Genomic DNA, 24,066 nt, shown 5'->3' with positions numbered 1-24,066 from the left:
AGACGACCAACTGTTTCAAAGCGAGCGCGAACCTTGTCGTCTGTCCTCCAACTTTAGCGGCCCGCTGATTCTTTTTACGCAACATATAGTCGTACACGCATTAACAAGTTCTCATAGTTAAACAAAACATGTTTTCGCGTAATAATAAAGCTAAAACAGCTTTTCACGTGCTATTTTAGTAGAAAGTGAATCATTATGACAGACGGAACGGTACTTGCCAAGCGCGTCATCAAGGTGTCCTGTCTCTACGAGAACGATGCCAATCCGAAGTCACAATATACCGGCATTCCCATGCATACTACAGCGCAGCAGCGCCAGATTTCCCTCTAGGTAATGTAGTGAGAAACTCTATGCACGCAGCACGCAGAGACAGGTGTGCTCGATTCCTGCAGTCTTTCAGCTCTGTATACGCCATCTCGTGCCACTGTTGTGGTCGTTTGAACATCGCCCGCCGCGGCTCTTCCTGCACGAGCGCGCGTGAGTTTTCCCGCAGACAGCTGACGCTGCTACTTCCAAGTGCGCTCAACCCGGGATGGGACAAGTTTTCACCGAAAGTGCGGCGGCTCTCAAATAAAAACAAGTGAACAAAAAAAAAAGGAGGTAGCTAAACATTTGCTCGGTTTACACGTGAAGCGTACAACCCTGGCCGCGAAGGGACCCGGAATGCGGGACGGGCGAAAACGCGCTCGCTCCGCGCCGCTTAATCGCTCGCTCAGCTTCATTCGCACGCAGGTCCGAAAGCGAATCGCACCGACCGGCATCCGCCACCGCGGCTGACGCAGTTCGTGCCCCGCTCGTAACAACGTCGTTCGTTCACACGCCGAAGTACGGAAAGAGAGCCAGCAGAGTTATCTCTCTCTCTCTCCCTCTGTCTCTCTCTAACACAAACATACACACGAGAGAGAGAGAGAGAGAGGGCAGAGGAAACGGCGCGGCGAACGTCCCCTCATTACGCCAAGACGGGTTCGAATTCGCACCGATTTCGCGGCGCCCATCTTCACGCCCCGGCACGCCATTTCGAGAACATAATCGTCGCGTTCCTGCTCGATCGCTTTTCACATCGCGCTCGCTCTGCGGAGGAGAGCCGGATGTTGCGTCATCCGGAGCACGTACGCGCGCGGGATGAACGCTGCGCGGACGACCGGTCGTGCTAATGCGCCAATCAGGAGAGAAAAAGGTGATCGAGACGCGCTGCGCGCTAGCATTGCTGCTCAGCGAGGGGGTGCGCGCGACTTCAGAAGCGCCCACAGCGCATGCGCGATATCGTCGGGATAATTGGTCGCCTTAGCGAGTCACGCTCGACAAGCGAGACGGTGGTGCATCGGCGATGCGCTCACGACGACGTGAAGGAGACAACAGAGAGAGGCCTCAACGGCGTGGCAGCTGTATAGAAGTGCTAGTACGCGGTTTCTCTTTCACGTCTCCGCACAAATGATAAGTCGTAGATGTTGGAATATAACTTGCGCTTCATTTCAGTAAGCGTACCGACACGAACGACGTTCAGACAGTTACGCTAGCACGTTGTTCGCGCCAGATTGTTTTGACAAATTTGTAGGGGGTGTGAGAATATTCGAAACGTTCGAATGACGAGTCGAGTAGCGTCCCATTCGATTCGCTCCCCGAATCGAATGGGAATCGAATAGCGACTATTCGATTCGCTCCTCGAATCGAATAGTCGCTATTCGTAAATGCGAAATATTTTTTTAGTGCGTTTTGAATATTTCGAAATGTCAAGTGCGCCAAAATAAAGATAAAATTTGAGTGAAAGTGCCGTAAATTTTCACCCCCGCGGGCACTGTATACAAACATAAAACATGAGAACTTGCGTAGTAAAGCGGGCAACGTCGCTTTTTGTAGCCATATTTTGCAGGCTATACAGAGATAATTCGCACTCTCTGAATAGTCCTGTGCATGCGAACGACTTGCTTGCTCTAAATTCTCTATTTGTGCTTTTAATAGACAACGCTCCATAACGTCCCCTATAATGACAGAAACATGCTAACTTTAAGAATACTAGGAAGTGAACATCGGTATATATCAGTTGTGATACTCGTGTATCGGGATTTGACTACAGTTGTCGACATGGCTGACACTCGATTGTGCCTTGACTTCAGCAAACTAGGGTCTGTCCCTCTCAACGTTCACTATATAGAGCACACAGACCCGGACATAGGCCTTGCTAATAAATCTTTGTTCTCGCTTTCTCGTAAGACAAGGCCCAACTTAAATGACCTGAGATCTAGGCCTCGTTAAATTAACCTCAAATGTACGGCCGTCTGGCTTCGTATACTGCGAGCCAGCTGACGAGACAGAAACAGAGGTCGCGAAACGAGAAAGCGAAAGGAGGGAGTCTGCGGTAGATGGCGCAGGCGTACATGCCACATTCGTCCCACGGCCATCTTCCCGTACACTCACTTTCTAAATACACGCGCACTGCTTTCGTTTCTTTGCCCACACATGTGCAGGGTGAAGAACAAAGCTAAGCGGTGCCGCACGTGCGAGTGAAGAGCAAGGGGGAAAAAAAAAGAAAGAAACGTATTTTCGACGCTGTGCACAACCTCAGTGCGCACTGAAATTGCGGTGGCTCCCGTGCGACGGCAGCCGCGGTGTCCCATTGTCCCGACGACGGCTTGTGTATGTAAGGGTCCATTTACGGCCTATCTATAGAGCGACGGCACGGTGCTCCCCCAAATAAGCCTAAATGTGGGGGGCGCCCTCCCGCATCGTGCGGAGGCCGCGCCCTGGCATCCGAGGTCTTCACTGGCATTTGAGTCCAACGACTTAGCCTACGAGGCTGCCGCTGCTGCTGCTGTCGCCGCTGCGCAAGTAACGCTGCGCTCGACGTGTACGTCAAGCGCAATTAGACTGGAAGACGTCTACCCAGCGGTCGATTTAGGCGCCACTGGCCTCCTTAAAGCCCTTGGGTTCAGCGGGAGCAATGGTAAAGTAAACATGTCCGCAATAGGCATTAGTAAGAGGCGATTGGAGTATTGGTGGAAGAAAAGTAGGGAAACGACAAAAGACGGAGACGTATAAAAGCAAAGTTCGTACTAGGGGATCAGAAAATTTGGGTGTAATAGTTCATAGTGTTTTCTTTTCTTTTTATTGTTTAACCTAGGCAGGGCATTAGGCAGTTTAATAGCAAGAGCTCGGTGGCGCAACCCACCGCCCCGTTCCAAAGGGGATGCTCATAACACCCATCCATCCATCCACACAAAGAGAGAGCTCGAGCTCCCGCGTCGGCCCCTTTTTGTGGACGCGGAAACGTGTAGAGCTTCGTACGAAAGTTACTAGAGGGAGACTCTGGCGGCAGCGACTATGGGCAGCTCATAGTCACTGGCACTAAATGCCCGGGATGCGTTCAAAAAGTCCACCAAATGGGAATGCCAACTTATAACAGCAGTCCCCCAAAATAATAAATAGAAGTGCGGGGCAATGGAAGGCCCACTGCTGTCCGGAGACCGCTGCGAGGACCAAATTGGTCTCGTGCGGCGAGCACGCAGTGCAGCTGAGGCCGTTGGAGCCCCGGACAAAGGGCCACGCCAATGGTAAACCCAGTCAAGAGCGTCCAAGAAGACCCTGACGGACTCCAACAAAGGACCCCGTATCATCATGATCATGACCATCATCATCATCAGCAGCAGCAGCCTGGCTACGCCCACTGCAGGGCAAAGGTCTCTCCCATACTCCTCCAAGACCCTGCAGAGACCAATAAATGCTTTTGATGATGATTATTATTATTATTATTATTATTGTGGGCAGCTCAGGCAAGCATGATGGCTCAGTCAGCGTATAAACGATAGTTAGTGGATGGATCCGTCAACAGCCTTCGGCCTTCCTGCTTCAAACGGGTTTGCCACTTTGCTGATTGATTCTTTTCGACAACATATTACCATAATTAGCAATTATATTTCGTGCTTCCAAAATTTGGGCCAATTTAGGAAGTCAAAGCGCGGTATAAGTAACGCAGCAATTAGGTCCGAAGCTATATACCCGCGAAGATTATTGCAAAAATGTTCTAACCATCATGATTTCCATGCATGGTGGCTGAAACAGAAGCGGCGTTCCTTCGAGGAATTTTACTATAGGAAAATACGTGCGGAGAATTAGTCTTGTTGAGTTTGTTCGGGCACGTTTATCCAGCGGCCGTGGTTCGGGTGAGTCGCACTCGTTAGGCCATGTTCGGAACGCTGGGGAGCATGCAGCACATTGGCGACGACACTCGCGCGAACTCTGAACGACAGTCCTGCGATCAAATTGAGGCATAGAGGGACAGAGAGATAAGAAATGAGAGAGAGAGAGAGCGAAAGCAATAAGAGGAAAGGCAGGGAGATCGATCAGACTAGTGTTTGGTTTGCTACCCTACAATGGCGGTACGGGAAAGGAGGAATATACAGAGAGAGAAAGTGAGCAGCTGCGAGGCACTCACGAGTTTGCGCAGCAGGACTACAAACGGTCACTGAGGCCGCCGTGTACTTGGATAAATTGCTGGCTTTCCCGTAATCGAGAGTAGACGTAAGTATGAAATGGCAAGCAGCAAAGCAGATTGGTTGGAGATGACGCCAGCCACAATATTAAAATGGGTGTAGTGCGTGTTAGCAATGGCACACCCCAAAACACCACTTCATACGGTGCACTGGTCCATATGGACGCTGCTCAGCTAGAAGAATAAAACCGGCTGAAGGCGCGGCACGACAGGCAGCGAAATACGCCAGGGAGACCAGAGCGCACTGTTCAGCTAGAAGAAAATAAATCGCCGTCCCGCCCGAAAGGCGAAGCACCGATTGTGATAGTAAATTAGTAGATAGCTGCACGAAGTAAGGATAGTAGTTTTATCGGCCGTATAAACTTGTAAACATTCGCTTACTAACTAAATTAACAATGATAAAATATGTAAGCGTGACTCAACGAGGACATAGAAAGAAACAGGCACACAGAGACAGTGCTATCTTTGTGTGTCTGCTTTTTTCTACGTGCTTGCTCAGTCGCGCTTACACATTCTATCATTGCTTCAAACCAACTAGCCCGTAAACATGTTTTAACTAAATTAACGAGCACGGTGTCACACGCGCACAGACAAACATGAACACATATCTCGATGACAGCGGAAATCGTATGTGAAAACGCTGGAGCTAGGAAAACGCTGGAGCTAGCCTCTAGCCAATTGATCTCCGCGCGTCTGTCGCTGTGCATCTGTTTCGACAAAAACGTCGAAAGCACAGCGCATACGAAGCTACCGGCACTACGCGCACTCTGTAAACATCGCAGATCGCTTTGAAGATTAGGCCCGCACGGGCGCGCACTTTGGCCACGTCGCAGATGGCTTTCAAGACACACGAGCGCGAGCAACGCATCCCTGCGGCGTCCGCCAAAGGCGTCTACTACGGTGCCCGCGATTCGCGTGGTCAACGCCCTAGTAGACGCCGCCGCAATATCTCCACTCTGCACGGAGCGACGGGCGAAGACGACATCGAGACGCCCTGGCAGCCGCCGGAGAACAACGCCCCTCCTCCCTCGCCAGCCCCCCCTTGCCTCGCGCACCACACAAGGGGGCACGCATACGGGCCGCGTTCCTCGCTCGCGCACGCGAGTTTGAACCGCGTTCGCCGGCTCCCCCTCACACACCTTCACTCATACTGAACCTCACGGCGACGGCGACGGCAGAAATGCGCCTGGAGTGTGCGTATAATTGCTGCGGCAATAAAAAATCGCACGAAGGAGGCGGCACGCAGCGTGTCGCCATCTCTCGAGGTTTCGCGAAGCCCGCGCCGCGGAACTGACGGACCGCTGGCGTCCAAAACAGCACAGGCAACCCTGTCGCAGCATCAAAAGATAACAATGAAGTTTGTGGTGCCCTGTATCTGCCTTTTCAACGTCGCTATTGGAAATGGCAAATAAAACTGAAGCGTACTAGAAGTTGCAACTTGAGTTATATTGTGGACAAACATTACCAATAATTCGGAAGAAATATATTTTTTTAATTGTTTGAGCAGTAACTAGTGTATGCGATGCGGACTGGACACTGCATTTTCTTAAGCTTGGCCGGTCGCCCGGGTGTTCTCGTTTGAGCGCCCGGATAACGGCTCTGCCCTTTAGCTCAAGGGTACTTGAAGGTCGCCGACAACGGGAGCTCAAAGTATTTCATGCCTAAAAGTGCATTAGGGCAGAAATAACCTTCTGCGCCAGCGATTGCTGCGGCCACGGTGCAAGAATTTTTGTATTTGAAAATTTTAACGATATATAGCGAAGCAGGTATACGTAATCCTGAGGAAGTTATTACTATTACTCCGCACGGGGTGTAAGGGATATAAAGAACGAGAAAAAAAGAGCACGACGCTCATTTAATAGCTGCTGCGGTTGGCCGAAACAGAAAGCTATGTAAGACTCTCCCAGATTAACCTGGCGCTGTAATACAGGTGGGTAGCTCCGCCCCAGTACCTTTACCTTCATTTCTGGGGAATGTTGTCCCCGATAATGGACTGGCTCCAACGCTTAAAAAAAAAAAAAAAACGATGAAAGCAACGCACTCGTGCAACATTTCCCATGAGTAGTCGGTAATCGTCAATGCTTCATTCGCTCGAGATTCTTCTGTTCTTGTTTGTGTAAGCTTTCTCAAACATGTACAAATGTTGTTTTAGGCAGTGCTGCAGTTTGCAGTGTTAGATGCCTACTAACTTGAAAGGCGCCATCAGGCGCCGTAGAGAAACATTTTATCGTCGCACTCACTGATAAGAAACGGAGAGGTTGCTATGCCTCTTAAAATTATCGTGCGACTCATGTTTGACGTTGTCTGTATATTATGCATTCCGTGCACGTTTCTGTAACGTCAACATCGTAAATGAAGCGACTGCAAGCTACACTAAGCACACGAACTAATCACTTTATCGAGAGAGAATTTCCTTTCAAAACATCATTTGCATTTTCTTACAAGGAAAAAAAAGTTTAATTCTATCGGACGAACTTTCGCGACGAAATCCATGACATCAAGATAACGCCGGGATCTGAATATTTTCGCTTATTTGAGCCTTTCTATGAAGGAAAAGAAGTTGTCAGAGACTCACAAGCAGAGTTCTCTTTCCTCAGTTACAAATTGTAATACAGATTAAACAATTAACTTCATTTGAATAACTAGACGTATTTTTTAAAAAAAGTTCCAGCTTTTCTTTCTTTAAGTGCAAGAAACTGTGCTATAAGGTTTCCACAATTTGTAAAGTATGCGCCAGTATTCCTTTAGAAGGCTCTTGACACCAAATTTTAGTGCTTAAATTGCAGATGGCATTTTAACCGTACGCTTGTCACAGCTACCGGGAAAATTTTGAGCGCCAATTTTGAGGTAGAAGTTTCGTGAGGTAGAAGTTTCGTATTTGAAATGTTTTATATTACAGCTAACCGAACCATAAAGCAGTGAGGAAAAGTAACGGGCGACGAAAGGAAGTGCGTTCTGCGAGGTAATGTTCTCAAATGTGCGTCCCGACGGTGATCCAGAGATGACTTCTGCAGACTTTATCAGGCTTGTGCTGTTTTTATCTCGCGATTTAAGGAACTTCGGGCTATGTGCGGCCGTCCAAAGAATCCTGGAGGTGTTGCTTACCCTCAGAGCAAGACAACCCGCATAGTGCGCCCGCTCGAGAACTCGCCAAGTTCGGGAAATGTACCATGCACCCTCTCGGCACGGGGCACTTACATAGTTTCGGAATGCTTCGGGGCAGACGCCACGGCTGGGGTGGCCTCGCATTTCTCGACGTCACGCAAGCCATGGTCGCTTTTGGTGGGATGTGCTCAGAGGCAGCAATTTCAAATTGAAATTGCGGCTTAAAATGGTGCGCCGAGAGCTTAGTTCTGGTGTGTGTGTTTGTGTTTCGCCGTACTGGCCGCTCTATACTTTCAGTTACTATGATACATCAGAATACTTGGACGAATACTTGGATGGCCCATTAACACGGTATTTCGTTGCCTAAGTTGGTGCATATTCCCGTTATTTCCTTTTCTTTCGTTCTCATGCAAAGTGTTCGCCGAACCTGCCCTTTAAGTGTAGCCACCTGTTTTTCGCGTTTACCCCCCGCCTCCCCCCCCTCCCGTATCATATCTGATCAAGGTCCTGCTCGTAGTCAGACTGACCTCTTAGGTATTCCAGGCGTCGAATCCACACATCCCCAGCTTGAGCCTGTTTATCTCCAACGCGCCCTTAAAGCTCCATCGCGGGTCCAGTCGTCGCAACGCTCGAAAAACACACACGGCGCCGACCTTCGCGGTACGGGCGGCAGACGGGAGCGTATTACGAGCACGTGGAGAGGAGGTAGCGGCAACCGACGGAAGGAGGAAAGACGACGAGCGCGAGGCGACGACGTTTCGGCCACTTTCCCGTTCTCCGTCGTGACTCGCAATCGCCTCGAGGGTGCGCCGGCCACAGCGGCCGACTGAGCTCGTCGGCCGTGATCCTCCGCTCTCGCGCGGCGGGGCCCCACTTGGGCGGCGCGTGCGCGGACGGGTGGAAAGCGCTCGGGAGCGTCGAAGAGTACGATGCAACGCTCGACTGCAAGGCCAACGCGCGGTATGCCGATTAGACGGAACGATATGACTATACGGTGGTGCTCGGCTCAGCCGCCGCCGGCGAACAACCGCGCGTCCCTCGTTTGCATACCGGTGCGGCGGCGCGACGCTAAAGAGGACGCGCCGTGCCGCGTTTGCCGGCTTATAAGCGGCATCGCGGCAGCGCTGTCGATGGGCCCGCGAATGGCTGTCCCTTGTGGGCCGCTCGAATGCGCTCGCACGAATAGGCCTGAAGCCGTTATTAAAATGTGTTTGTGTCTCTCTTTCGCCGAGCACGTTCGTACGTATAACATTTGAAATGAATTAACCTATTCAGTTATGATGGGTTGTTCAAATGAAATCGTATCTCTGGTTGATAATGAAGCTCTTGTTCTTGAGTTTAAGCTTCTTAAATTGTGTTTCTCAGTTCAGTGTCTTCTTTGCATAGATATAGTTTTTTCCTGTTAGATAGTTACAATGCGGAATATTGCTATTTGTATATTTCCTTTAATCTACATCCCCCTACCTTAACCCTCCCTTAACGAACGTTTATACAGACAAGGACACGTGGCAAGTACATTGTGTACGTCTTGTGGCTGCTGCGAGACACTTCAGCACCTTGTACTTGAATGCCCGCTTTCAGTGCGCAGCGCATGTCGCTAGTGAGAAACTATCATCTCCTTGGCCTGCGGTGTGCGACACTCGAGGAATGTTTAGTGGTTGTGCGTCTAAACATGATCAGGCCCATCGCGCCCTACTTACCTTTCTAGAGTTAACTAATTTAGGTTCACGTTTGTAGCGTGAACATTCAACATTCTGTAGTAGCGTGACCTTAAGTGACCGGCCCTACTGTGTGATCTGTACTGTGTTCAACTTTATTCTTTAGATTTGTCCTGTTGCTCTTCCTTTCCTCTTTCCTCCCCTCCTTCCTATCTTCCATTTCTGTGTTGCTGTCACCTCCCTTCAGAAGAGTAGGCAGGCGCTGTGCCCCTTCCGGTGGCAGTTGACACCCTGCTCCTCGCTTTCCCTTTCCTGTTAACTGTGTCTATTGTATATGTGTTCAAAACAAATACTAATAATTAACCCAATGGTAGGCCTGAATTTGCATTTAGGGTGGACAAAGATATATATACACACACACACACACACACACACACACACGCACGCACACACACACACACACACACACACACATATATATATATATATATATATATATATATATATATATGGACGCTCGTATGTGTGTCCGCAAGGTTACACCGGTTCCATGGATGTCATGAAGATCAAATTACAACCAGTGAAATGTAGCCAGTGCAATAGAAAATGACCAACGTAAAAGTAACAGGTACTGTGCGCCAAACCGGTGTAGTGCCAGCCAAGGAATTCTTAAAATGTTCACTTGCCGACTATGGTAGCACAGTGTAGGAAAGTCATCCTCACTAGCGTGCTTCGTGGCAATGACTGATATACAGCGCTGGTTCGGCGTGGTAAAATTCCAGTCTTGTGGCGACGACCCTTCGCGGATGACACGTAATGAGGAGGTAAAAACCAGTTCGTCGCGTGGTGAATGATGATGAACCGTGCTATGCAGACTGAACGCACGAGCGAGTATACGACTGTATGCTAATGAAGGTAAGCGAAAAGTAGGTTACGAGGCTCTTGTCGTCATACAAGCAGTTCAATGATATAGTGTAGGTCGACAGCATGAAACAAGGAGAGTTGTTCTGAATCAGCTTTATTAGTATGTCAAGTTTTCGTGGCTCCTCCTCTGAGAAGGAGTTAAACTTCCTCTCAAAGTTAACGGCAACGAAATTTCAGTTTCGGTAAATTGGTTTTAAATGAGTAGCATATACTATCGAAACAGTAATAGCGAAAACGCAGGGCTGGTAATTGTATAATTTTCTCATTAGCCACGCCGGGAACGCGTGGCACTCCGCCGTCTGCGCCCCGGCTTGGCAGTCGCACTTGGGTTCATAGCCTAATACCCTGACAAGTCGCTGGGCCCAACCTGTGGAACTTGCGAATACAGGAGAGCCAGCCACAGCGCACCATCTGCTACGGGCATGTCCTGGCCTATCCTCACTGCGAAGAATCTGCCTTGCTGGGCTCAGAGATCAGTCCTTACGCTAAACGACTATCTATCTATCTATCTATCTATCTATCTATCTATCTATCTATCTATCTATCTATCTATCTATCTATCTATCTATCTATCTATCTATCTATCTATCTATCTATCTATCTATCTATCTATCTATAATGATGATATGTAGTGTTTATTGGCGCAAGGGCCAAGTGTGGCCAAAGAGCGCCAAGATCTATCTATCTATCTATCTATCTATCTATCTATCTATCTATCTATCTATCTATCTATCTATCTATCTATCTATCTATTTATCTATCTATCTATCTATCTATCTGTCTGTCTGTCTGTCTGTCTGTCTGTCTGTCTGTCTGTCTGTCTGTCTGTCTGTCTGTCTGTACGCGCGCGCGCGGGTGTGTTTGCGTGTATGTGTGTGCGTGTGTGTGGGCGTAAAGATACCGACCTATTTGGCAGCAGCAAAGAAAGCCTTTCAAAATAAGTTGAGTCGTCAAGCAGTGGCGCTGCCGCAGACGTGCTGAGAGATGCTTCTTGGTGCTGTGACTTTGTACTGCCTCCACCAAGATTGGTCCGCGTTACATATTTCGTCGAAGCTCTTGCGAAGACACACGTACGCCGCGCGCTGGTGCGGGAATAGGCCTACCATGTCGCCACCTTTAATCACCTCTTTAATCACTTGGCCAGACAGCCGCCCGCGCTATGTGAAGGCAAGAGTCAAAGGACGCTTCGCTGTAATAGATAACAATGTTTTGCTTATTGGAAGCGAACGTAGCGCTAGGACCTCGGTCCCTAGCGACGCGATACGGGCTGCAAGCAAAGAAGAACATGCGTGTCAGAAGGAACTCTGTCGAATAGCGGTGGGAGGGGGGGGGGGGGGGGGAAGAAGAGTGCATATGTTTTGGGAAGGAAGGAGAGCCAAGACGCGGAGTAATACGTACGTGAAAAGGAAGAAAATAGAACAAAGAGAACTTGGCGTGTCAGTGCAAAACAGGAGCAGAAATCAGGACTAACGGGAAGCACGAATCCAGAGCAAACCGCTGGCGCGGCTAATTGGAATACAAGGCGGGCACAATTCCTTCCCATCAAGGCGACGGCGGCGGCAAAATCGAAGAGGGAACCATCCCGACCAGCTGTCTTTCTCTTTCCTGCCTTCTCTCTCTCTCTCTCTCTCTGGTAAGGCTGCAGAACAACAGTGCGCAGTTTAGGGAGTTTGAGGAGGCGACGCTACGCGGCAGACTCCGGCGTACTCGGCTCGAGCCCAAGGTCGAAGGAGCAACGGGCGAGAGTAGTTCAACCCCCGTATCGGTGGAGCTGAAACTTCCGGAAAATACTCCGAAAGAAGACAAAGAGAGGGGGAAAAGGTTGTGAGGAAGCGGGAAATCTAGGGGAAAAGTTGGGGAGAACGAGAGGAAGGAGAAAAAAAAGCGGGCGCAAGGATTTTTACCCCCTGCCGAAGAAAGGGCGAGGCGCGAGAGAAAAAAAAAAGGAAAAGGTCGAAGCGACGTTCCTTTCGCCGTGTGCGCACCCTTTCACGCCTCGCCTGGCGGGAGCTCCCGATCGAACCCGCTCGCCGAAGTTCGGCGGGCGACAAAAAAAGGGCGGGAAAAGAAGGGCGCGAAACAGGAAAGCTGATAAGCGCGCGGCGCGCCGAAGTCGTAGACCGCCGCCGCAGGGCGTGGTGCCAAATGGGGAGGAGAGGGGAAAAAGAAGAAACCGGGAAAGTCGTCGAGCGCGGGAAGAAGGCCTGAAAACTGGCGGGAAACGAGGGAGGGCATCGACGGTCGAGAGCGCAGTCGAGCGAATTAGGAGAATGGAAGTGCCGCGACAACAGCGGCCGCGGATCGGCCATTGAAGGGAGCCCAAACCGACGCAACTATAGGACACACTCTTACGGAGTTCCATAAACACGAAAGGGATGTGGACGATAAAGCAAAAGAACGCATTACTCGTGAAGATGCACCGGAAGCGATAGGTAGTCAGGGGAAGTAAACTGCAGTGTACTGCGGGGATAATGTAGTTAAGCAGTGCGGGCAAACTGTAGTTAGAACAATAACCACTAGGGTGTCGATCAAATAAGGAAAAAAATCACTGCACAAGACACGCAAAGGGGCAGCAGTTAGTGAACAGTTCGCAGTGGCGTACAGGCGAATACCATTCTTGAGCTTGCTTAATTCTGTAAACATTCGCTCAGTCATATTACTGGATTTGGTAAGCCATGCTAAGAAGTGTATGGTGTTGGAGATTCTTAACGCGGTCATTTACTTGGGGTTGATGAATGTATGTTTTTTTTAAGGACAAGGAAGGTATATGGCCCCCTTATCAAAAACATAATGCGTTCCCGCCTGAAAAAGCATGCCTCGCAAGGGAACTCCGAAAAAAAGAAAGAGAAAACCAGAAAGAAACCAAGCTTTCCAAAGGTCACCAAATCTGCCCTAAAAACCAAAAGTGTGCATACAACAGGCTTTCTTGTCCGAACTACTGCTACATTTTCCCATACAAGATATTTTCTTAGTCAAAACTTTAAATGCGTCATTACTGTTTCTGCAAACATAAAGACGACGACAGAATATTGAAATAAAGAAGAAAGAGCTCGATGACAGCTGCCACCAGGAGGCGCACAACTCCTCCTTTGATGGAGTGACAGAAAGTCAGGAAGAAATTACTTTTCAGGAACTCACGCTTGCTGTAAAATTTGAAAAGGAAAAATGATGAGTATTGAAAGTGTACGTTTTTGGTCGCCGTTAACCTGGTCACCCCCGCATGTGGCGAGGGCAAGCGAGCCGAATTAACGATCAACGAAGAGCTTCGGAGAAGCGTGTGCCTTAGTTACTGTCATGCAAGCAAAACAGACTTGTCATCGACCACACTTCAAACCATCAGTAACGTGGATGAATTTGTGCAACACGGTAACGCTTACGCAACCTAATTATCAAGCTATTTTTTATGTCCACTGCAGGACGAAGGCCTCTCCCAGCGATCTACGATTAGCCCTGTCTTGCGCTAGCTAATTCGCCTGCAAATTTCTTTTTATTCACCCTACCTAATTTTTCGGTCGTCCTCGACTGCGTTTTCCTTCCCTTGGCACCCCCATCTATAACTCTAACGGTCCACCGGCTACCTACCCTAAGCATTGCATGACCTGCCCCTCTCCATTTCCCCCCTTTAATGTCAACTACAATATCGATTATCCCCGTTTGTTCTCTGGTCCACACCACTCTCTTACTGTCTCTTAACGTTACGGCTCACATTTTTTCGTCCCATCGCTGTCTGTGCGGTCCTTAACTTATTCTAGCGCTTCCTTGTTGACCTCCTAGTTTCTGCCCCCTGTAATCCCTGCCCCGTATGTTGCACGACATACGGACCCACAAATCATAGGCTATATGCATCGATATCGCTATCGCACGGCCCGCGCCCTCTCAACCGCTGCATTCCAGAGAGTACTCGGCAAAACAGCCTCGACAGCTACACGCTCGGTTCGGCAAAACGAATTTGTCTTCCCGCCCGTTTAGCTCTGTGACGTGCATCCATCTTCCCGGTGCGTGGTCCTATCACGTTCGTTGGGGTCGTTCGGATGTGTCTGTTCTGCGATCCACATTTCCCCTTTTCTTCCCTAGAACCCCCGCAGCCAGCCTTGGTGCCTCTGCCGGCTGCAGAGCACCGCCACTTCTCTCCGCGTCATGCCCTCTTCCCTTATCAGGTGCCCTCTCCCACTGCCCCTCTCGCTCTTCCTCGCAGTGCCCGGAGGGGGCGCGGCCGCGTGCCGGAAAACATTTAAAAGCCATTACGTCCCGCTTCCGGCAACGCCGACGGCTATGCCTATCCTTTTTTTTTTCCTCGGCGCAACCCGTTCCTTCCTTGTGGTCCTGCCTCCGGCCTGTCGTGCCTCTTTGTGCTCCTTCCACCTCTTTCCCCGCTGACACGCAGAACTTTCCCCGTTTGGGAAGCGATGCGGGTAAGAAGGGAAGAAAGGGGAAAGGAAATAGTTGTTGAGGGTGAGAAGGGAATTCCCTGCGGTTAGAAATTCACGTCTCACCACCAGCAACCTCGTCCTCCTCTGTGTTCCCTCTCTACCAGCGCCCCCTATCCGAAATGGGGAAACATCGTTGGGGAAAGAGGTTGAGGCACGTTAGGAAGGGAGAGTACGGTCGAAATCTTTCGACCGCCCGGTCCCTGATTCCGGAACGAACGGGCGCGCCGGAAAGCCAGTTACGGTGACGAAGGGAAGAGCGCTGCGGTGGGACAAAAATGGGGAGAAATGAGCGAGAAGAAATGGGGGAACGGGGAGGGATGAAGTGTGTAACAATGCGACGGAGCTGCGGTACTCCGGTTATGGTAACTGGACTGCGGAACTATAACCTTGTATACAGGCGCTGCCCATACAAAAATGCTTCCTTACTTTCTTTAGAACTTTTATCAACTTCCTATCAACTTTAGTAACATCCTATTGACTTTTACTTTTTAGTAACGTTTGTCAAAAGAAAGTTGGTTGCTTCTTTTCTAACTTCAGTATGTAAAAAGAAAGTTACTAGAAAGTTAAGACACACTATTTTAACTTTTTAGAAACACCATTCAATAGGAAGTCAATAAAAATAATTATGTTCTTAAAGCACATAACCCAAGTTACAAAACATGCATGAATATTATTAAATAGGTTTATAATTATTCAGTGAACATGGCTGGTGCAAGACAGTCTTGTTTCATGCACAGGTGTAAATTTCCTCAATTTTCAATCAACTTTCTAGTAACACTGGTTACTAGAAAGTTGTTAAAAATGATTTAGTGAGAAATGAACAGATAACATAATCTCAACTATAAATGAATATGCAAAGACTGGCTGCTTAAAAAAAATGCTTTTTTGCACAGTAACTGTTTTCCTAATTTTTAATCAACTTCCTAGTAACAGATGATAGTAGAATGTTCATAGAAAAAAAGTGCTTCTAATACCGGACGCTAAGAGGAAATATGGTCCCACCAATTCAACATGAGGGCACGTATTCTCGAAAACACAACAGCTAGCGCCATGGCAAGCGTGCATATGAGCGGTGATCATGAATTCGTGCTCAGTAGGTGTCAAAGAAGCCCGTACGCCATGCACCATTGCAAGCAGACGGAGCTGCACGGACAGCGCGCTGATCGGCTCGTGTTCGCCAACCAAAGCGGGAGACACACGGTCCGATTCGGTGTCCGACCTGGCGTCCGACGCGCCGAAACGGCAGCCCGAATCGAGGTGTTTTGCCGTGCCGAAGCGCGGGAACGGACGACTGGCGAGATCGGGAGGCGCAACGTACGCGAGGGCATTTCGCGGGCAGACATCACACACCGACCGTCTGAGCGAGGCCGCTCTCTTCGCTTGCACGTTTGCCCTTCGCAACGACTGCGTCGAGTAAACCAATTGTATTTAATTACGACCGACCTAATGTATACAGTGTTAATTGTTTTGGCAAAAATAAGCACTCTTCGACGAGCTCGGGCTGGATCGCAAGCGCCGTCGGCCGCAGCGTCCGCCTAGCTATGCCTACCGGCCCTATCGCTGCCTTTAGTGGAGCCGTCAGTAGACAAGGCGCCGTCGTGAAGTGTTCTGTCACTCGCAGGGCGATAATTTTATCGACAGTGTTCGTGTAAAGCGAAGCAGTGTTGTGCAGAGCTGTTTATATTGCGTTTCTCGACGTGGATATGAACTCAAGCTGGGGAGCTGGATGTGGGCGGAGCTCACGCGCCGCTCAATCTTTCGGATGCACACCATGTGCGCATTGCACATGTGCACGCAACGTGTGCCCCCCCCCCCCACCCCCCCCCATCCGAATCGCCGGAGCATGCAGCGCCGCACGTCGGATCGGACACCGAATCGTACCGCGTGTGTCTGTATAGCTCGCTCATGGTTCGGCTTAAGTCCCTGTATATTCTTTATAAATAAGGAAGCCTACCTAGACACTGTAAACCCAACGATTGGGGCCTAAATGCCTGTCCGCCTCCCAGCTACGGCTTCCTTTGAGTGACAAAGTCTGATCTCGAAGGCCGTGCTTTTGCAAGCTGCATGCACCTGAAGCAATTGCGAATCTTGAAGGCAACATCCGCTTCGTTTTTATTATATATACATTTCCTTAAACTTCGTATCACAAAGTACAATATACACACTTTTGGCCCCAACAAATCTATTAAAAGACCCTACGAAATGTTATTAGGAAAAAACACGCAATTTTTTCATTTAAGATACATTTTTCTAAAAACCGCAGAGTGGCGCTACGGTAGTATTTGTTTGGTCGACACACCACGTTGGTTGTAGTGAATGCTCCTTGCATTTAGGTGGTCTTTGAGTTATATTTTAGAAGTGCCTAGACAAAATGTGCTCCTTGTCGTGTGCAGTAGCCATCCCGAACCCTCCGGACTCGTGTAACGCCATTAGTTCGCCGTGTGTTTCGAGCGATCCACCAGTGTCGACAGTGAGTGCCCTAGTACAGCGCCCGTCCGAGCTGCCTTTGTTCTGCGGAGCTGCCTCTGCCTGCCCGCGCTCTCGTGAAAAAGTCTGGTACTCGGGCTTCGAATCGTAGTGTATGGAAGACTGTTGAAGGTTGTGCTTTTGTGGAGCTGGAGTTCATCGGAAGTTCTACAGTGCTTGCGCCAGAGAAACGTCGGTGCCTCTGTACCTGTTAGACGAAGGAGCGTTTGCCAAGTCTTGAAAGGTAAGCAAGTTTGGCGCTTGCGCGCATTCTTGAAGCTTATGATTTACGTAATGAGCGTTGTGTAACTAGCTAGAGCAAAGCGCTTTCCTATCGTATGTTAGCCATGTTGCTCTGCACATTTAGCAAGCAATTTCACGAAAGCTTCTTCTGATGTTACAGCGTACTTGCATTCTGCTACCCGCCTTGATTGCTATGCCTGAATGGGCACACAATTATGAAAACACATTGAAAGTTGGTGTTCGTTCGGTAGTTTCCTGGCAAGAAGTTATTCGCTATATAGGCATTCCCGCAAGTACAGTACATCTGTAATGTATACGTCGATGTATCATGGTCTTCGCGCGTTGACACACGATTGCTATGTTTGACGCTTAAGCAGATAAGAGCTTGTATGAAGGTTTTTGTATGTATACAGTTCGGTTTGGAGGTCCGCGTCGCGAGAACCTGTGTGTATTTATGTTCTTGAGTGTCTTCGCGTATTTGTCTTCTATGTTACAGAGCGTATATAGGCCGATATTACAATAACGAGGTTTATTTTTAATCTAGACATTTCAATCAGACGCCGCCGGCCCTTAAGAAACACAGACCAACCAAATCTTAATAACGAGATGTCAGCTCTTGCAATCGTAGGTTACGGCAGTGCGTAATAATTTAAAGACTGCGATTCTATATCACTCTTCTCGCCCACCGCTAACGGCCGGCAGTTGCAGTACGTAGCACGGGCCGGGGCGTCGGTCAGACTACTAACGAATAGCGAAAAGGAATAGCATAGCTACAAAGTCGCGGTCTTTAAATTATTACGCAAATTTTGTGCACAATGAGATGTTATAAACACATCTTGCATGTACATGAAAAAAAAGTTTACAACAGAGATAACATATATGCATGGGCACATATATGTGTCAATAAAATACTCGAGCCTCTTTCTGCCTACAGGAAAAGAAGTTATGTCTCCTGGAGGGCATGGCTGCTTGCACTAATGAACCTCTAAGGGAAGGTTTTCTCTAATCCCTATTTTTGATATCTAAATGCTTATGTGACATGTCATGTACAAACTACTTGCATCAATTTCTCATTGGGATGAGCTGTCTAAAATTTAATTTTCAGTAATAATTGCAATAATTAACTCCTTTCACCTGTCTTCTAATGACTATAAAGTTCTATGCTTCTACCTTGACAAACCTTTTATGAAATTAGTTTGATGAGGCCCAATATACAGGGCTTTCTAAATTGAAGGTATCAGTACCTATTAAAGGCTATGCTAACTATGAAAATGCTGCTTGTGTATGTGGTTTATTCGCTCTGTCAGACAAAATCTTTACATCCAAGTGCAGTCAGTAAATTGAAAACTGTATGTCTGCAAAGGGAAGTCAGAATTGTATGTGAAGACAACTGCATCTTGTTTGATAGTTCTCGAGCACAGCTTGGCCCAATACTCGATGAGGCTTGAAGCTTTCAATGTCTGCTAATCACTAAAACAGCACCAGATCTCACTCTGTGTCAAGGGGTGGCACACATTTGCTTAGTTCTAGGCAGATGCATGTCTTTCTTTCGCATTGAAGTTCCCAATACTTTCTAGTCTTACGTAAAAGTACACAGCTCAGTACAATGCATGTATGGTATACGTAAGGCTGCTTTGTTCTTTAAACCGAATCAACAAGAGCAGCTACTTCTGTTTTTGCAAACCTTACCCTATTTCCTAACCATTCCTTGATCATACGTGTATAAAATGAATCTGTGCTTGTATTGTTTCACAGGTAGACATCGGTGGCGGTGTATATGTCTAAAAGGACCTGCTGAAGAGGCTGTGCCTGGATGCTAACAACTCAGGCTTTCACTTCGCGGAGGGCCTCCTTAAAGCCCCTTTTTCAATAGAAGACGTTGAAGGGAGGTGCTTCTTTGGGCGGCTGTCAAATGCCTTCCACAGAAGGATCCGTTGGATTCCAAGAAGGTCAACACCACACTAAGTATGTGTGTCACAAAGAAGCATCTTAATATTCTTTGTGCAGTTTTCAACAAAACTCCTTTCATGGCAATTTCAGTGCTATCTTAGGGTATACTCCTTTCTTTCCAGCTAAAATAGCTATTAACCTGATTATAATAGCATATCATAATGCAAGCTTTGCCACCATAACTAGAAAATTGTCATTACTGTTGGCATATGTATTTTTGTGATAGAGGCCCTGGTCATATGAATGCACTGATAATATAATATCCTGTCTTGTGGAAAGCTAACATGTTTAGTAACAAGCTCGCTTTGACAATGTCTGCCTGCACAGCAAAGGCATTTTCTAATCTTGCTGTAGAACGTCCATAATGCCTGTTCAACTGCTTACATGTTGCTTGTATCATTTCGTGGTTCTTAAGTGCAACACAAAAGTCAACTCTTCTATGTAGCTGTGCCCAAGCAAAGCTGCAGCACAGTTCTGAGTGGCACCTTGCCTTGCTAAGATAATTCACACATGAAACTTCCATGTACTGGTCACAATACGAATATCGAAGTTCATTACACTGAAGTTGATTTACAGCTTTTGTTTGTAGATGACAATTGGTATGATAGAGCTTATGTGTCATGCATCTGTTGGTGTTACGCACATTCATCACGCTCCCAGCTCTAATGCACTAATTCAGTCATTTCATGCATTTTAGGACTTTGCAAAAAACAGGTGGAGATGTTTAGAGCACACAGGGTTGAAAACTTGTCTTGTGCACTTCTTTTTTAAGAAACAGATGCATGGTGTGTTGCAATGTCACTGTAGCAAAACTAATATACTGCCTTTTTTCTTCTCTTTTCTAGACTACACAACGCAACATTTCAGCCTACTTCCAGGGCAGCTGGAGAACTCGTCCTCATTACTAGCCCGGGGATATTAAATGGATGTGTTCAAGCACAAATGTAAACCTGTCTTCTTCTGTTGCATGTCACACCTAGCCACTTGGCAATCGCTATTTGCCACAAACAGATAGTTGACAGGATGTTACTAGCAAGTCGTTAGGACATATAAAGGTGGTTAGTAAATAGTCGCTGCAGTTTTTAGGAAGTAAATAAAGATTTTATTCAGAGATAATTAAAGCTTATTTTTGCAATATATAATTGCAAAAGTAATTACCTCTGAATAAAATTTTTATGTACTTTCTAAAAACTGTGAAGCGACTTTTTATTAACCACCTTTATACATCCTAACGACTTCCTAGTAACATCCTGTCAACTATTTGTCTGTGGCGAATAGTCGACAGGATGTTACTAGCATGTTGTTAGGATGTATAAAGGTAGTCAATAAAAAGTCGCTTCACAGTTGACACTTTCTACCGACATAAGATAATAAGCAGTCGGTAAGAATTCTATCGACATTTTATATCTATACTTTCAATTCAATATCGGTGGCCAATAGTCGGTAGGAGGTTACTAGGAAGTTGTTAAGGTGTCTAAAGACGGTTTATAGAATGTCGATAGGTTCTAGTAACATTTGTCTAAAGACGGTTTATAAAATGTTACTAAAAATTTTTGTAAGGGTGAAGAAAGCGGACGTGAGTAACTCCTTGTAAAAATGAATTTCGAAGGCCTACTAATCTACACACGTCGTGTAGACAGCTCTGTAATCTTGCATACTTGTCCTTTCGGCCGCATATTGTCTGCTTACTGTCTATAGACGAGTTCCGACAAGTGCATTTACTTGGTCTATTACGTTCCATTGAATTTCCAAACGGGTCGTCTGCAGAAAGTATGCAGATATTAGCCGAAATGCAAAGCTATAAGTTCACAAGCTATCTGTAAACACTTTACAGGCCACAGGAAAATATCTGTAAGCTTTATCTTTCCTTTCTTCTTTTGCGAAATATCGCACCTGAAGTTCGCAAACTGTGCCACAGTGAGCAAGAAAGTGTTGGAAAATGGTACCACCATAGAAACACTGGCTTAAAATAACCCTAAAGACAAAAAACGATTAAGCACTCTACACTCTAAGAAAAAAAGGACTAAAAGGGGTAGGGAGGTTAGTCCTTTTGGGGACTAACTGATTTGCCACAACCATTAGTCCTTTTGGGGACGAACTGACATGGGATGAAACGTTACTCCCCATGTGCTTACTCCTTCGCGGACTAACAGTTGCCCCTGCCCGATGGTCTTCAAGGGAGTAACGGTAATTCGTTCCGATGCTCCGCAAAGGTGGAAGTAATTAAATTAGGCATTTAAACTCTAATAAAAAATTAATGAGCTGAAAAAGAAACGTGCCCGAGAGCACGATTCGAACTCACGTCCTCTCGCTCACAAGTCAGGTACTCTAACCACTTCACCACGCCGCTTTTTTTTTTCTTGCATGGTATTTATTGCAGTAGCAACAACCCGATATTCACCAGTTCATAGTCAGAGAATGGAGAGCACAATCATAGTCACTCAAAGAAAAGGCATCGTTCATACTGTGGGTAGAAATGTGGTTGCACTTTAGAAGGGTGGTAAGGATATATAGGCACCTCACCAAAATGGGGTACCAATACGGCTGGGTATCAAGTCCATCATAAACCTGCTTTAGGTGTAGTGTCATTTGGATGAAAGTCACCCTTGTAGGTACCACCATTTCGGCGTTTCGGTCCATCATTCGCGTTTTCCAGAAACTGTGCATTCCGATGAGAAAAGACATATCAAAAGGTGCACTATTATCAGCGGTCGGCAGCAGGTATCGCACAGTATGAGCGTTGATGTCAGAGTCTTCTTTTTTTAAGTCCGTTGGAGGACATCCCAAAATAGTATGGCGTCGGTGCAGCTAATAAAACAATGTTCAATCGTCTCTGGCACGTCACAAAGGCGACAGTTAACAGAAGAGACAAAGATACCCTTTTTCTGTAGCCATGTTTTAACCGGTATGGTTTCACTATGAAGTTTATAAAAGAATGTTTTGCAGCAAGGGGATATATACATTTTACGAGCTCGCTTTAGAACATCGTGACCTGGCCATTGAATGTATAGTGATCGGTAAAATGGAGGCGGAAAAAGCATGGACAATAGATCTTTGTATAACGTTTTACGCGACACAGAGTACAAGTATTCAGTGGAAAACCGAACTGCCAGGAAACGAACCGCCAAGTAAACTTCTTTCATGAACCCCCACAAGCATAAACGCGAAGAAAAATTCGAAGAAACGATTAAATCAGGTAACGCATTAACAAGTGTGACTTGCATGAATGACCGAATTATAGGATGCGATGTATCGCGAAAAAAGAAGAAACGAGACACTATTTGCCGCACATAAAGATGTACTAAACCCAACCCACCTTCACTAACGGGCCTGAAGATATTGTCTCGAGAGCCTCATGGGCTCAAAAGTTGAAGACCATACGAAGGTCGAAAAGATTCGGTGAAAGCATTGGATGTAGAGCCTGGCACAATGTATAACTTGCAATACATAGTAAATTTTTTGTTGCCAAGAACTTATTGCAGGCCTCGGCTTTCCCAAAAATAGAAAGTCGGTGTGGAATGAATAGCTGGGCGTAACTTTGCAGGGCCGAAACCTGTTCTTTCCAATAGTGTGCGCTTAATTTATATGCGTCTAGCGGCACGCCGAGATACTTTGGCGGGACACCAGTCCAATTAACGCCTTCAAACTGTTATGGTGTATAACACCATGAGCCAAACCATAAGCCTAAGCTCTTTGCGGAGTTCATTCGTGCTCCTGATACGCTGCCAAATTCATCTATTGTTGATACTACGATTTCAACGCTGGACTTATCCGTGCAGAAGAACGCTAAATCATCTGCATAAGCTAAGACATTCACTTCATTACCCAGTATACTTAAGCCATGAATGTAACTCGACTGAATTACGCTTAAGCATAGCGGTTCCAGGTAAAGGGCGAATAGTAGTGGGGACATCGGGCAGCCTTGTTTTACCGATGAGCAAATAGAAATGGGTTCGGAGAGTTGGCCATTAATAACTAAACGAGTAGTACAACAGGCGTAGCAAAGCTTAACGCCTTTAAGCACAACGGAGCCAACATTGGCATGCTCCAGAAGTGTAAATAAATAGGAGTGACTGACACGATCAAAAGCTTTAGCAAGGTGTATACCTAAAGCATTGCAAGCTGTTCAGTGGAACGGTAACAGTATTGAAGGAGTGTACGGGCGATATGTATGTTGGTTTGAATGGATCTTCCCCTAATTCCACACGTCTGATGGGAACCAATGAGAATTGACATCGCAAATTGCAATCTATTCGATAAAACTATTGCAAAAATTTTATAATCCACGTTTGACAGTGTGATTGGTCGGTAGCTTTCAACAGAACGCCGCTTGATTGACAAGAAGGGATATTTAGACAAGGTTAAGCATGGGAACACAAGTGCGGCAATATAAAAGTGACTCCGTATTTTGTGCAAGCTATGCAGTGAGAGTCTAACATTGAGTGTACTTGCAACCATAAGCGACTGCGAAAAGAAATCAGCCCGAGTATTCTTAGGGTGATTTAAACTGAGGCACTACGCCATGTATACGAGTATAGAGAGCTCAATCGGGGCACCGAAGACGACAGAGAAGGGCAATTTCTCGCGTGTGCCGTTTGAGCTACACATCGCTTCAGTTCGCAACCTCCTTGGAACGGAAGGAACTTAGGTACTATTGACCAAGAAAATCTAGCCGTCTATCAATGACTTGCGCGTTTAATGTGTATCGCTCACTTATGGGGTGCGCACGAAGGGCATGCCTCTTCACATTCCAGTTTTAGGTTTCACGTAATTTTCCCACGAAGAGGCAAGGTGCTGTTTTGCA

General features: G+C 47.1%; 1 long non-coding RNA gene across 1 annotated transcript; it reads left to right on the top strand.

Moving 5' to 3' along the window:
* The first annotated feature begins 16,443 nt into the window (after window positions 1-16,443).
* Window positions 16,444-20,205, top strand: LOC142560727 (uncharacterized). Its single transcript, XR_012823421.1, has 3 exons — window positions 16,444-17,313; window positions 19,068-19,277; window positions 20,108-20,205. It is a non-coding gene; the product is annotated as an uncharacterized LOC142560727 (long non-coding RNA).
* Window positions 20,206-24,066: the final 3,861 nt, after the last annotated feature.

This window comes from Dermacentor variabilis, chromosome 10, assembly GCF_050947875.1.
Source record: "Dermacentor variabilis isolate Ectoservices chromosome 10, ASM5094787v1, whole genome shotgun sequence".
In the NCBI taxonomy this organism is placed as follows: Eukaryota; Metazoa; Arthropoda; class Arachnida; order Ixodida; family Ixodidae; genus Dermacentor; species Dermacentor variabilis.
This window is presented reverse-complemented; position numbering and strand designations above follow the sequence as displayed.